The sequence below is a fragment of the Caloenas nicobarica genome, chromosome 3 (assembly GCF_036013445.1).
Source record: "Caloenas nicobarica isolate bCalNic1 chromosome 3, bCalNic1.hap1, whole genome shotgun sequence".
Lineage (NCBI taxonomy): Eukaryota > Metazoa > Chordata > Aves > Columbiformes > Columbidae > Caloenas > Caloenas nicobarica.
Window position 1 is genome coordinate 97,379,357 of NC_088247.1, and position 14,717 is coordinate 97,394,073.

General features: G+C 39.7%; 1 protein-coding gene across 1 annotated transcript in view; it reads right to left on the reverse strand.

The window, feature by feature from the left end:
- KCNH1 (potassium voltage-gated channel subfamily H member 1) overlaps positions 1 to 14,717 on the reverse strand; it is a 178,155-nt gene that overhangs the window by 57,537 nt on the left and 105,901 nt on the right. The window lies entirely within an intron of this gene.

Sequence of the window (14,717 nt, forward strand, 5' to 3'; positions counted from 1 at the left end):
AAAAATTAAATCATTTGTCTGTTTCTCTAAATCACTTAGGATATCTAAAGGCAATTGAAGCTTTTTAATAGTAAACAAAGAATATTTGGACTGGAAAACGATCTTTACCAATTAATGCTATGCTATTAAAGAAAGTCTTTCTGAGATCTTTTGATGTTCACTCTCTTTCTGCAATAAGTGCAAGTTACAATGTCTATACCCTAAAGAAAAAATAAAGTGGGAAGTTTTCTAATGCAGTGATGATTAGAACGTCCTAAGATAAGCATGTGGGAAAAAAAGAGCCACTGATCCAGCAGTAGCAAAATACCAACTAATATTAGCTACCTTTACATTACACCCATTACAAAGGAATTTGATTAGCTTATTACAATGTCTTAAAAGATTTCTTCCCACCCCATTTGTATCTGCTCATTCTTGCCTTACACTCTGACCATACAAAGAATTGCTTCAGCATTTACCAAAATAAAGGGACTAGAAACCTCTGGCTGAAGAAGGATCAGAAAGTTCTTCAACAGAAGCATTCTCCACCAATGTCAGATCCATTTTAGGAGGCTCCCAGCTATAAGAACTGTTCCTATTTGTTTGTTGTACAGCTCCATGAACCACAAAATACCCTGCACTGAACTGTGCGGGATTTCAAAGCAACAGTTTATGCTTTGAAGAGTTTGTTTCTTCCAGGCCAATTAACATCGACACTCCTGAAGTAAAATTAACAACACTCAGTGTCACACTGCTCTTTCAGAACATTCCTGAGTACCGAGCATGCAAGATGGCCTCAAGCTGGAGCACGAATGCTGTTTTCTTAGCTGCTGGTGTCTCCAGCAGGCTCTAGCTTGTCTTCAGTGCAGCCCTGAGAGGGCATCTACTGCCGTGGATACCACCATGCCTTGCAGCTAAGCCCATTTAGACTTGAATACACACACTGCTTGTCCACACCATGCACACTCCCATAAAACAACTCAGTTATATGGAAGGCGTCCTACCTAGCTCTGCCACCTGCCGTGACCTCTTAAGGCAAGGTGAGAGGAACGGAGAAAGAAATCAGGCCCAGGAGAGATCCAGATCTTTGAGAGGTCACCCTGCTTCATCTGCCTCCCTAGGCCCACCAGGGGGGCTGTACGTGAAAAGCCAACCACCACTGACCTCGAGGCGCTTGTCCCAGCAGACCTGTTTGCTCACTTGAGGCAGAACACCCTTTCTCCCCTCTTCCCCGGGCTCTTGGCTCCAGCACTATCACCTGAGAAGATGCTTTCACAACTCAGCAATGTGACACAGCTCACAGAGCATAAGATGTACCGGCTATCTGAAGGGACATGGCTGGCCCAGGTCACCTTCAAGGCTGAGTGAGCAAGCAGGCATGGGGATCACCTGCCGGTGGGCAGAACAGAGCAAAACACACATGCAGAGTGATTCTTAAGGGAAAACAAGACCTGGCAGGCATGCTCAGGCAGGGACAGGCAGCGGGGTGTGCTGAGGCTGGCTCAGCACATCCCAAGCACACACACGGTTGCTAAGCAAGTCTGGGTAGTCTGACAAACTCATGTCCGGCACTCATCCAGCAAGCGAGGAGCAGCTGACTCCAGCTTGATCACATGTTGTTTCTCTACGGTGGGAGGGCTACAGGATGCAAGTGCGATTTCTGTTCTGGTCCTTAAGCAGCCTTGTCACTCACGTTCACACAGGAGGAGCAGGAGCAGAGGGATCCATCATGCACCATTTGGGTTACCATGTGGAAATACCAATTAAGATTGCCTTTGATGATCACCATGGCACAGGCCCAGCACCACTACCTGCCCAGTGGGAAAGGCAGGCTCCATATCCATGCCATCCAGCTTTTGAAAAAGCATGTTGGGTACCCCTGGTTCTAGGACACTGTGGTAGTAGCAAGACATGATGCTGCCTGCAGCACAGTGGCCTCACACCAGACTTTCTAGAACGCACGGTGTGGGTAGGGTTAGACTTGGATATCCAGATAGCTGAGAAAGCAACTCAAGTGAGGTAACATCACTGGAAGGTACTCAAGTACTCCTGACTTATTCATCTCTTTCTGTTGGCTGCTTTAATACTATTCTTCAGGGATCATGAGAGCACAGATGTTGCTGTATTGCAACTTCTGGTGGCAGGAAGGGGTGGCAGATAGGCTGCCAAATGCTGCAATCAGAAGAGTTTCCTTGGCAGCCAACTAGGGGAAAAGTTGGTACATAAGACAATTTCAGGTTGTTCTTTGTTGCTTTTATTGTGTCCACCTGGTCTATGAAAACACTGAGAGTAAGCTGCCTCTGTCCTCAATTATCTACTGCTGTCCTATGGCCTTGTGGATCACACACCACCAGCTGCTGCATTCATCCAGTTTTTTCCACCCATCTCCATGGAGAGATACCAGACACTCCACTCTTTTTATCTCCTGCCTCTTTCTCTGCTGGATGCTGTTTAACTTGCTTATCTACTGAGGGGCTCTCTTTGTAGATGCAGTGTTCAACAGGGGAAGAGGGACAAGCTTGTGTGACAAGTACCGTTTTTCTAGTCTCTCTTTGCAACCTTGTCTTTGCTTTTGCTCATTCTGTTGCTTCCTTTAGCACACTTTGTATGTACTATTCAATATTTATTATTCATAGGATGACTTGTCTTTCAGACAGAGAGCAGACACAACGGCCTTTTGCAAGACTGCTGCACAAAATTAGAGTATGCTCTTCCACTAGACGTGGCATAATTCAACAGGTAACGCTACATGCTGCAAACCTTCAAAGTTCTTCTACACTGTGTAGAGCATATGGCTAGAAAATCCTGGTTCTGTCCCTCATCATCACTGAGAGACACTTTACAATCCAGCAAGTAATCCTCTACATGTGAGTTTCCCTTCACATAAGGACAAGAAATTATTGAATATCTTATAAAGAAATAAAACCCCATATGAGATCTGTAGATGAAGTGCCCACTTGTAAACCTTAAAATGTTCAGTAAAGCAATTGCAACTGTAAGAAAATTACAGTATTATTAAAGGTAATCTGGTAGGGGCCTTATAATTCTACAAAGTGTGCCTTTCTGAACAGCACTCTGGTGACAATGATGGGGCTCGGAAAACCTTACTGATTAGAAAATGTGGTAAAACAAGCAACATGCAATATTTAATGACAGATTTTCAGAGAGTACAATAAGAAACACTCCCTTGGTATTTTTGAAGTTATGCCTTCATATCACTAACAAATATGCTAGATATCATTAAAATAACAGATCAATAACAAACTTAGACAAACAGTCATTAATTTCTGAAATATATTACAAGCCAGAAGCCACAAGTTCTTCAAACTCCTTTCATAGCTACATCTGTGTTACAGGATGGTTTGGGTATGAATGATGAAGGTCATTTATGAACTGTCTTGATTGTCAAAAGCAAATTACAGTTTTGAATGTTACTTTCAAAGAACATCATAATGCTTTTATGTTAAAGGATAGAACTGTTCCCAAATTACATGCCAAATAAAAGCTTTTCATTATTACTTCCACTTACTCCAATGAATTTGTCATTGGACTAAATGCGAATCTCATCTTTTGGAAAGGGTACAGGATAATCACTGAAAGCATATAAGCCACTTAACTACCCAATACAACTTCTACTCCTACAAGACTTGCTGCCTGAGCAATTTGAAAAACGTAGTCAAGGGAAATCAGAGGCTAATAATATGTTTCTAGGCTACAACACAGTTCTAATAGCAAAGCCAATATCCATTTGTTAGAGATAACACTATTTTCTTCCTCTGCTATTACTTTGTACCATAACGTGGGCAAAGGTTACAGCATCCTCATATTTCACTTCTAGCCTAAACTATCTGATCAAGTATGTGATGGAAGTCAACAGCAATTTTGTTTTCATTAATCGAGATAATAACTGGCCATAAATAACATCTTTCCTGTTGCTGTGAAGTAACAGTGAAACCTTGGAAAACAATTAACAAATTGCCCACTCACTTGAAGGAAGACTGTAACATGCCTCACTTCTGCAACAGTGCAAAGAATGCTGGAGTTTACATGATGTATTCAACTTTTGTAAGAGAAACACGCATCAACCCTGAAGACTGGAGATACAGATTTATCTATTTTGGTCAACCTGTGTATACTATTAGCTCTTTTTAAAGAGTAATGTCCTGGTATTTTTGTTGGTGTTTTGTTAGGAGGTTGTTTGGTCTTTGGTTTTTTTTTTAAGAATAAAGGAAAAAACATTTCTGAAAGGGGAACATAATTCTTCATTTTCACACAAAACCAATGCTTATGGCAGTTTACAAACTAAAACATCCAATGTGCTAAAAAATTATTTTGGCAGAAATTTTCTTGAATCCCAGAGGATGTCAGCTGTGTAAATGAATCACAAAATAATTTAGTTGTGTGGCATATTTTTCATGGAGCATATGGGAGAAATGACCAAGCATGAAGTTAATCAGGATGATGGAAGCATATCCTCCAAAATTTTAAGCTGAAGGCATAGCACCTTTAGATGAATTGCAAGAAAAGGCCAGGTTGGGCTGGCTGCATGGTTCCTGGGGACACATGCGGGAGACCTGGTGTAGATGTGGTTTGACAAAGTCACAAAGACATGGAACAAGGCAGATTTTGAGTGTTTTCCTTTCTGTATTTGGAAAAGACCCCAAAAGATGGGGACAAAAAGAAGAAACACCTAAGTATACGGGAACAAAAGCACGTAGTATTCAAGTCTCAAATATGACTTTAAATTGGTGTCAGGTTTTCACATCCATAATGCTGTACTAATTAAAAATGGATTTAGTAGACTTAGCTCCTGATAAAAATCTGGCAAAAACATTACGCAGTCTCACAGCTGCATAGACAGACAATGCATTTGGACCTGTGTTTAATTAAGAATAGGTCATATCCATCTGTCCAGCGTGGATAGCACTATTCCCACTCCAAGTCCTATATGGACAGTATTTTTGGATGCTAAGTATACTCAAAGTAGCCTGTCACTGTATGCTCCCGCTTCTGTTGAGGGTGATATTACTAAACTCAGTGTATATATATAAGTGCCCTTACACAAGATACTGAAGTTCACACCCCATTTTGGAATGTAGTAGGTAGAAAGAGAAAATGACTGGGAACCAAAAAAAGTGATAGCAAGAGGGACAATATTGACAGTGTTTCCAAGTGGAGCTGAGTGTAAGCCCCCTCTGCAGTTCGCTAATTTAGAAAAGTTACCCTAAAAACACTTAGTACATTCATTTGCATAGGGCTTTAATATTCTACATCAGTGTCAAGTATCATATTTCTGTTTGAAAATCTGAATCCAAACAAGTGTTTGACATGGCAATGCGCTTCTTTTTGAGGAAGGAATCATATACAGTTTGAGGAAAAACCCAATTACCTGCTGCAAAGCTAATACCAAATAAAGAGGGGCTGATTCGTGATCCTACTCTCAAAGTATTTCAGCAAGTTCTTATACTGAGCCACAGCCCAACACAACGCCCTCCCCACCACTTGACCTTAACTGTGGTAATAGTCACTGGTGATGGTCATAGCAGGTGACTGGCATAGTGCCACAGCAAGTTTTGTTTGCGTTGGTTCATTCCCATGGTGGTAAAGCTTACTGGATTTCAAATTCAAAAACTTTCACAATGCCACACCTAGCAGTTACTCCACTTCACGTTCAGCAGTCAAACACTTCATTGTCACGCTGGAATGGGCAGCGGCCTGTCAAGCAGGTTGACATCAGACACCACATCACCTGTGTGACTCTTGCAGCAGGCTTGAGATGAAGGAATGTGGTACACTCCCGGCTGTATCCCCCCAGCAAAATACTTGCTCAAAGGCAACTAGAAGACTGATTCTCAAGAACTGATACAGGAAAAATATCAGGTGTCTAATCATGCACGATAATTTGACACAAATACTGTAGGCACCTCCCAGTGTCCATAAATCAAGCTGGGAAACTGCTTTATTTCACACAAAATCTTAACGGCATTTGTCACATCTAAGGTGAGCTACTTGTTTTATGCACATCATGGTGCGTATCAAATAGAGTCCTTGGATGAGCCATGGAGACTGGCTCAGGTAGACAAAGAGGAAAAGGACCTCCTTTGTCTCGCTATCCAAGAGCTCACAGTTATAATAAAGGTCTCGACATTCAAGGAAGAAAACAGATGACCTGTAGGTAGGGTTTGATCTGGAGCAGGGATCATAAATTCTCTACACAACATTAGTAGTAACCACCAGAATTTTATTCCTTTTTTTTTTTTTTTCCTAGAGGGCAGCTATTTCAGCTTGCATTGGAGACGCAAAGAAAGGACCGATCTGATCACTTAGATTATGAAGTTTGATTGCTCGAGGATCTAGGTTTGCCATTGTAACTCAGCTTTCATACTGCACAGTTATCTACAGTCTCTCTCCTTCATGGAGTGCCTTGAACAGATTAAGTGTTTGGATTTCCAGTCCTATGAGTTCAGCTCTTGATGACCTTAGAGAAGACCAGAAGATCAAAGCTATTATGCCAGGAAATCACACTCTTTTATTAAGAGTTCGTTCTAGAGTCAGCTGCTTCCCAGACTACAGACAGGAGAGATGAATTTAGAGTTGAAAAAAATACACAGGAGGATATTAGGTCACTGTTCTGTCTTTTGCTTGGTCAGTAAAGCTCCACAGTGTATGAAGCACCAGGGTATATCAGAAAATACACTCACCAGGGCACAGAGGTTATGAAGGCATTGACATAATTAGTGCAGTTATAATACATGATAGAGCATGGTGCATACAGGCAAAAAGCCTGTGCAACAGCATTCATATATTAGAAAAAGTGCATAATGTTTTAATTACTTGAGAGATTCAGCAATAGGCCAGTTATTACATTATTAAATGTATACAGTATTAAATGTACACACAGAAGGATGACAGGCACCAATAATAAATTTATTTTATTTTTTAAATAAATTTTTAAAATAGAGAGATTTTGAAACTCTGGCCACTTATGGCAAGCAGTAGAAGATAGACTTCAAGCTTTGGAGAAAGGGCAGAAGCTCTTTTGAATGCCTCTGGAACACCCTTGGTCCAAAAGTAGGCTAAGGCACTACAGTACACTTAACTGTGAGCAGAGGATTGTGCTTCATGCACACAATATAACACAGTACATAGGCTGCTGTTCAGTCTCCCTTAAGTATCCATATTGCACTTCTAGTTATCTAAGGGAACACAGTAGTAAGAAGAATATGAGTTTAAACTAAGGAATAATCCCTCCTACTGTAAAAACAGTAGTGAGCATTTCACTGTTTTCACAATGAAGACCAGATTCCCAGACTCTCTAAGAGCAGTTACACTGTCTTATGGATTATGGTCTTCTGTCCCCTGTGGTAGGCCAAGATTTAGAAGTTCCCCAGTTCCTAGGAAATTCATTTTCTATTTTAAAAAGGCTTATGGGAGCTATTCTGCGGAATCCTCAGTCACAATAAGTAACCTTTGTCTATTTAAAATTATTTCTATGCTTTAGTCCATGTGGGTGGAGGAGGGTAAAAATCAAAGTAATGTGTTCTTCTGATAAACAAGCTAGTGTGGGTGGCTGTGCATGTTAAAAATAAGAGAAAACCCTTTTTTACATTAACTTTCTATTACTCATCTGAAAATAGGTTTACAAAACCCAAATATGCCTCCTTTTTTAAAGGATTAAAATAGTCTGAAAACAAATTTTATTTTAATTCACCATCAACGTTTTTAACTGTATTTTTCATCTACTCAGAATAGCTTTATCATACATGGGAAGACCTCATGAGGACACTATAGATTTTGAAAAGGTCAGTTGTTTTTTTTTTTTTTAACATTTAAGGCTGCATATTTTATGGGTCATTGAGAAAAAAAAACTTTCAAAAACACTTCAAGCAGGTCTACTCAAAAATGTGATAAAACAAACAAAATATCGATCTCATTTTTGGATTAATGAATAAAGTGCTTAACCTCAATTTCAGGATGACCAGAACTTGTTCTGTTTACCACATCTGTTTTCTAAGGACTGACATATCACTGGAATGTCTGTCTTTGACATAACATTGACGTAGTTTTCCATACTTAGAAAACACATTGTGATTTTATAAATTCAGTCTGTACAAATTTAATTTCTAATTCAGTGATCAGAACGCAAATGATCTTTAAGTATTTAGTGACCAACGTGGGAAAAACTATAAATCTTTGATAGGACAGAACAGGAAATATTCTCTTACTGAAGATACTTCAAGGCAGTTATGGTTTTAGTATCAGCTTCACAAATGAATCATATTCTTCCATTTTAAGACGAATTGTGATTCCAAATTCACCACTACCAGCTCTTCCATCAATTTGGTTTACTGAGGGTTATTAATACCTAGGTTACTTTTTTTTTAATGGGATTTACTAGCGAATGACCTATCAGAATTTCAACAACGTAACATTCCTTTGGGGAAATATATATCTTGTTTTATATGGTATATTACATTGTTTCTTTATAACAGTTGTACAGACATTATACTACAGCGTTTAAATGGACGAAAAATTGCTGATTATTCATAGTAGGAGAAGGCATCTCAAGTGATTAATTCATCAAATCAGTTTAAAAGGAATTAATCATTTAAGAGCAGTTTAAAGAAGTGTTTCACTGCTTCCCCACATAATCTAAGTAACAGTTAAAATTTTCATGAAATTGTATCATGTACTGAATACAAATAACAGAACAGTTTTGTTGTCTGTATTCAGTTTACATGCCAAGGATTTGGTAGCAGGGGACTTCAGATGTGGCTTCTGTGAGAAGAGACCAGAAGCTGTCCCCATGTTGGACAGAGCCAGTTCTAGTTGGCTCCAAGATGGACCCGCCGCTGGCCAAGGCTGAACCAATCAGTCACGGTAGCAGCACCTTTGCAACAACATATTTAAGAAATGGTAAAAAAATGTTGTGAAACAGCAGCTGAGAGAGAGAAGTGAGAATATGTGAGATAAACAGCTCTGCAGACACCAAGGTCAGTGAAGAAGGAGGGGGAAAAGATGCTTCAGGTGCCGGAGCAGAGATTCGTCTGCAGCCCATAGCGAAGACCGATATTGGACAAGTTTGTGAAGGACTGTGTCCCATGAGTGGGACGTCATGCTGGAGCAGAGGAAGAGAGTATGGAGGAAGGAGCAGCAGAGACCAAGCATTACAAGCTGACTGCACCATCCATTCCCCAACCCCCTGCCCTGCTCAGCGGGAGGAGAAAGAAGAGTTGGAGTTAATTTGAGCCTGGGAAGAAGGGAGGGGTGCGAGAAGGTGTTTTTTAGATTTGTTCTTATTTGTCATTATCCTACTCTGATTAATTGGCAATAAATTAAATTAATTTCCCCAAGTCAAGTTTGTTTTGCTCATGACTGTAATTGGCAAACGATCTCTCTGTCCTTATCTTTACCCACGAGCTTTTTACCATATTTTTCTCCCTTTGTCTCTCCTGTTGTTGAGAAGAGGGGGTGATAAAGCAGATTGGTGGGCACCTGGCAACCCACCAAGGTCAATCCACTACATTGTCTTAGAAGTTCTTAGTTCATTATGTCTTGCTATTGTACGTATACATTCCCACTATGCAAACTATTTGTCTGTAACAGATCCTCCTCTGTATAAGCATAGTACCCCAAGGCTCAAGGCCACATGGATTTAAATAGAATAGAAATCACTTTAGAGTTTAAAAGTTTTGGAAACTAAACTTGTAAGATGATATATCTGAAAGCTCATGGAGTTACTCTGGGCCAAACACTTACAGTTACTGTAGAAATATGAATGCTAAATGCTTGCAGTTGGACAAATCCTCTCCAAGCCTGGGTATTAAGGCTTTACCTGAAGGGGTCCAACAAGCTGCAAGGAAGGAGAAGGAAGAAATCCAAGGGCACGTCCTCCTCAATGCATGTGGTTTAAACTCACTGACAGTCACATCACTTTAAATTATCCATAGCAGACATGCAAACCTAACAACACGTAACATGCCTCAGAGCACTTTCAGCCCAGGGTGTAAAGACGACTTGCACAAAAATCTGTGAGCTATATGAACAGTTATCTGTTAAAGACAGATAAAATTTAAGTTGTCCAAGGCCGGAAAGAAGATGCAAAGACACAATATGGAATCTACCAATGAGGAAACAGAATAAAATATATTTTACTTAGATTGGCATGGAGAAACAGGGAATATAAGAACATTTGACTACCTGAATAGCTTTTAAAAGGCAGCACGGGAGTTAAGTACTTAAGTGCTTATTTACATTTTGAAGATTTTTTGGAAAATGACAACTTTGCCTCCTGGCCAGCTAATACGACATAACTCCCAAGCCAGAGATCCATTCAGACCTCTCAGTCATGTCCAGTGTCCTGAGTGTTCAGTGCTGCAAGACACATGCCAGTCAAACCCCTCTTCCCACAGGACTTATGAGATTGTTTTGGTGAGTAAAAACACAGAAGAAACAAACAGGTTGTCAGTTTGACCATTCTGAAATCCATCATCAAATGGGTCAATATTCTAAAATTAAAACCTTTCACTCTTCTCGCTTATTTTAAGAAAGCTTTGTTAAAATCTTCCAGCAATTCAGCCTTCCATATCAGAAAGAATTCTGGGATAAAGTTTTAAACCTATATATTGAAAAAGAATTGGAAAACTTGTCATGTGGAAAGGCGGAATACAAGGCTATGGATTGCATCTCTGAAAACAACCTGCTGCCAAGCTCCCCAAGATTTAAAATCAAGGTTTGAAGCATTCCTAGCTGGAATGTTTGATCTGAGAGAGGTTCCCTCTCTAGTTAGAGCTTATGATATAAAAACATGAAAGGTGAAGCTAATTATGAAGAGGAAAGAACAATTATATTATTTTAAAATAGCTTTTAGAAAGAGGTGGCGAGAACACTGTCCAGTGACACAGTTGGAATGGTGTGGAATAAGCACGCCTACACATACAAAAGCAAGCAATCTTACACTGGCAGGGAGACAGACTACTCTGCTGCAATCACTGCTCTCAAGAAATACCTCCTGACTAGGAAGTTTGGCTCTAAATCACTAAATCACACTTTCCTTGTAAAAATGCAGCGTGTTCTTTGCCATTTCCCTCAGTCTTACAAAATCCCAAATAACATATCTACATCCTACTCCATTCCTTCTTTTATTCCAGGATACAAATTTCAATTTCTGGAAAAACAACTTGCGCTTTCCATCATGATACTCCAAAGCATTCAGAATTAGTAATTTAATCTCTATCCAGGCTAAAACGGCTTACTAGAGAAATCTCAGCTTAATAAATTATGTATAAGAATTCTGTCTTTTATGTAGTCTGTGCGATCATTTGAGCTATAATATCATTTATGGCTGCAGCAGAATGAACTGAGCAAATACACTGATACAACCCATTCTAAGTTAATATTAGCCACAAAACTCATACACATGGAAAGACACAACTGTCAAAACCAGAACGTTTGCAAGTGCTGCCAAAGGCCTTTCACATTCCTAAAGAAGGTTCCAGCAAACTTGTATCTCACCACAAGCAAAGGACAACAACAAGTAACTATCATGCAAGCTTCTCTCTTCTTATGCTTCTACTAACCCGGAGCTATGTAGTCCAGGCTGGAAATCCAGAAGTGTTTAAATATTTGCTGGGGAAAAACAGACCTCCATCCAGCCTGTGAATCCTCCTGGCCCTCCAAACCTGCAAAGTTTCTCTTTCATCTAGCACACCCTCCATAAGGGTGAGTTTGCCCCTTGACCATCCAACATAACCCCAGTGTCTACATTGGTTCCTCTCTGAGATTCCAAAAATGAGGAGAAACATCAAGTTAACTTGCCTTAATTTCACAACATTGTTACAGCAGGAAGTGCTCTGAGAACTTCTCTGTCAGCATCCTTTCAGCTGCAAGGCCCTGGAGTGTGACACAGGACCACAGGCTGCAGTTCTAGCTTCTTAAAATGTTGGAGAGATAGATGGAGCAGCTGATTCTCCCCCTGCTTCCAATTAAGATGAAAATGTCAATGACTGGCAGCAGAAAGAGTTAATTAAAGGTCTCCTTTCTCTCTCTTTTCAGGTAAAATAAGGTTTTCTACCATAAGTCTGAGCTCCAGCCAGAGGTAACTAGACAGCTGATAACTTCAGGAGGGATTTCAGCTGCTCGAGGAGCCACCTGACAGTGAGCTGACAGTTTCAGAAAAGAGGCTATTTCACCCGTGTTTGCCAAGAGAGTGAGACTGTTTTCACAGCACAGACATGGACATCCACAGCATGCCAGGGATAGCTCTGGAAGCGTCCCCCTTGGTCACTAAGCTGTAAGATGTCATGGGCAGTAACATTTCATAACTGTAGCCCTAGAACACGGAGGGCACCAAGACAAGACACAGACAGAAGCACCCTGTTCTCCCAGCTCAGTTCAAAGCAAGACTGGTTGGAAGAGGAGCACAGGTAATGGAGGGAAGATGCTTTTTACTTTTCCTAAATCCAGCTCTAGAGTTAGCTGAGGTCAAGATCAACTAGATTTGGTACCTTACAATGTGCCAGCAAGTGGATCCAGACCCCGGTAACTGTGGGGGACATCGGTAAGGTCGGCACTGCTCACTGGCACTGAAGGGTCTGGGACAGGGTGTCCCATCTTCACGAGGGAAGGGATCACTGGAGGCGACCCAGCAGCCAAGGGGCACGTGAACATGCTGAAAGAGTAGACCGATGCTAAAGCTCACTTAAGCTGAGCGAAACTTGGCTAGAAAGCACCTTGCGCTACGCAGTGACACTCAGTACCATGGGCCAAGCGAAGGCATATGTACCCTGGAGATGGGGACACCTCAGAGGAATAACCAAGTCTAAAAATATACCCACGAGATCCTTCAGGCAAAAAAAATTCCCAAAGCTGCTTTTTCATGTATTTGGAATCTGTATAAATATATTTGGGATGAATACACAGTATTTACACTTCAACTAGTTGAACACTTCTGGAGCCAGAGATGAAACTGTATTTGGAAATGAAAGGTGTAATTCTGGTATTTATATTGCAAAGAATATGCAATACATCACAAATGTAACTCACAGAAGCTACCAGCTCATCTGAATTCTACAAAATTCCATTTGCAGAAATAGACCAGTTGAAGTGTTAGAAGCGACAGGCTGGGGAGCTATTTCTAGAAAAGATTCACAGATATTTAAACTAGATTAAATTCCAAACTCTCAAAAGTTGCCTTTTAACGTGCATTATCTCCAGTCTCTAAAGTATTGTACCTTCTATGCGTTTCCAAAAGGATACATTATTTACATTATTGGACATTTGCGTTCTGATTGCAATCGGGCTTCTTTCAATAAAATAAATAAAATTACTGTCTGTTAACCTAGAACCATCAAACTCTCACTTCCATTACCAAGCAATACCATTTTCGTACTGAATGCAACTCAATTAAAATCCAATTATTTGAATAACCGGATGGAAATTGCCATCATAAACTATACCTTTTTATTAGGAACACTTTGTGTAGAAAATTGACAGCACAGGAATTACGATACCACGGTAAAAAGTGTTTTGTAACTTCAGCTGGGATAGGCTATGCCGATGAACATAGTGAGAAAGAGTGTCAGTTCTGGAGTAGGCATTTGATTCTAAAATTGAGACTTTTGGCTCACAGCAGATCCAAAACGATGCAACTCTGCTAGCGTTACTGTGAGCTTTAAGAGAGTTGGTCCTTCTATGCCTCAAAGTTTGTTATTTCTACTGACATTAAAAAAAAAGAGTAGTTACATATTCTTAGACCATCTTACTACATTACCAACAGTTTAATTTTAAAATATGCCAGTCAGTGACATCAATGCTTTAAGTGATCCCAACAACAAATTCTTTCATTTCTTTTACTTCTTCTATTAATTAACACCAGGCAAGTGGCTGGTTTTTAAACTTAGCTTTTAATAGAAGGTCTCTCTAAATCATCTTGCAGCTGTATATCTTCTTCTTGTCCTGCAAGAACTCAGTGTCATTTGAAAAAAATGTCCTATGAAGAAATTCTCGAGTATAAATTTGCTTCTTAGTTTTTAATTACATCAGTTTTCTACCAGAGCTTTGATTATTTGACCAAAGTGTAGGCAGCACATTCTTCTTTGCCCAATACTGAAAAGCTGATTTTTTTATATTGATAACATATTCAGATAGAAAATATCATCACAATTTCAGTATGGCACCACTAGGTTAAAAATAAAAAAGATACTGTAGGCTTAAAGTCTAATTTTACAAAACAGACTTCAAAGATTAAAAGGTTTCTATTTTTTCAGGTGTAATTATCTAGGACTTACTTGGCACCTGGGAGTTACCATGGAGAACCGTTTTTAAGAACAAAAAAAGTCTATCAAACATCTCTCTTTAGCTGATCTCAAGTATTGTTATATCATAATATTTTAAAGCAAATATAGGTGCTCCAATGTATTTCTTTTCAATGTAGTATTATTGTCTTCTACATTGCATCATAAAATCATGTCAACTGAATTATACCCACTACAGTTTTAATAGAATTCTACAGAAGTGGTTCGCTGAAGATTACAGGTTACGATGATTCACTTGTGACAACATAACTTGAACTGGCATGCAGGAAGAAATTAAGAGCCAAAAAATCAAATGTAAGAAAACGGAAACATTATAGATAAGCAAAGTAATTCCAAAATGTGATTGATACTAAAAGAAACAACTCTTGATAGAATCAGTCATGTTCATATTACTTTTCCATTGTGATTACTGTTGTTGACTTT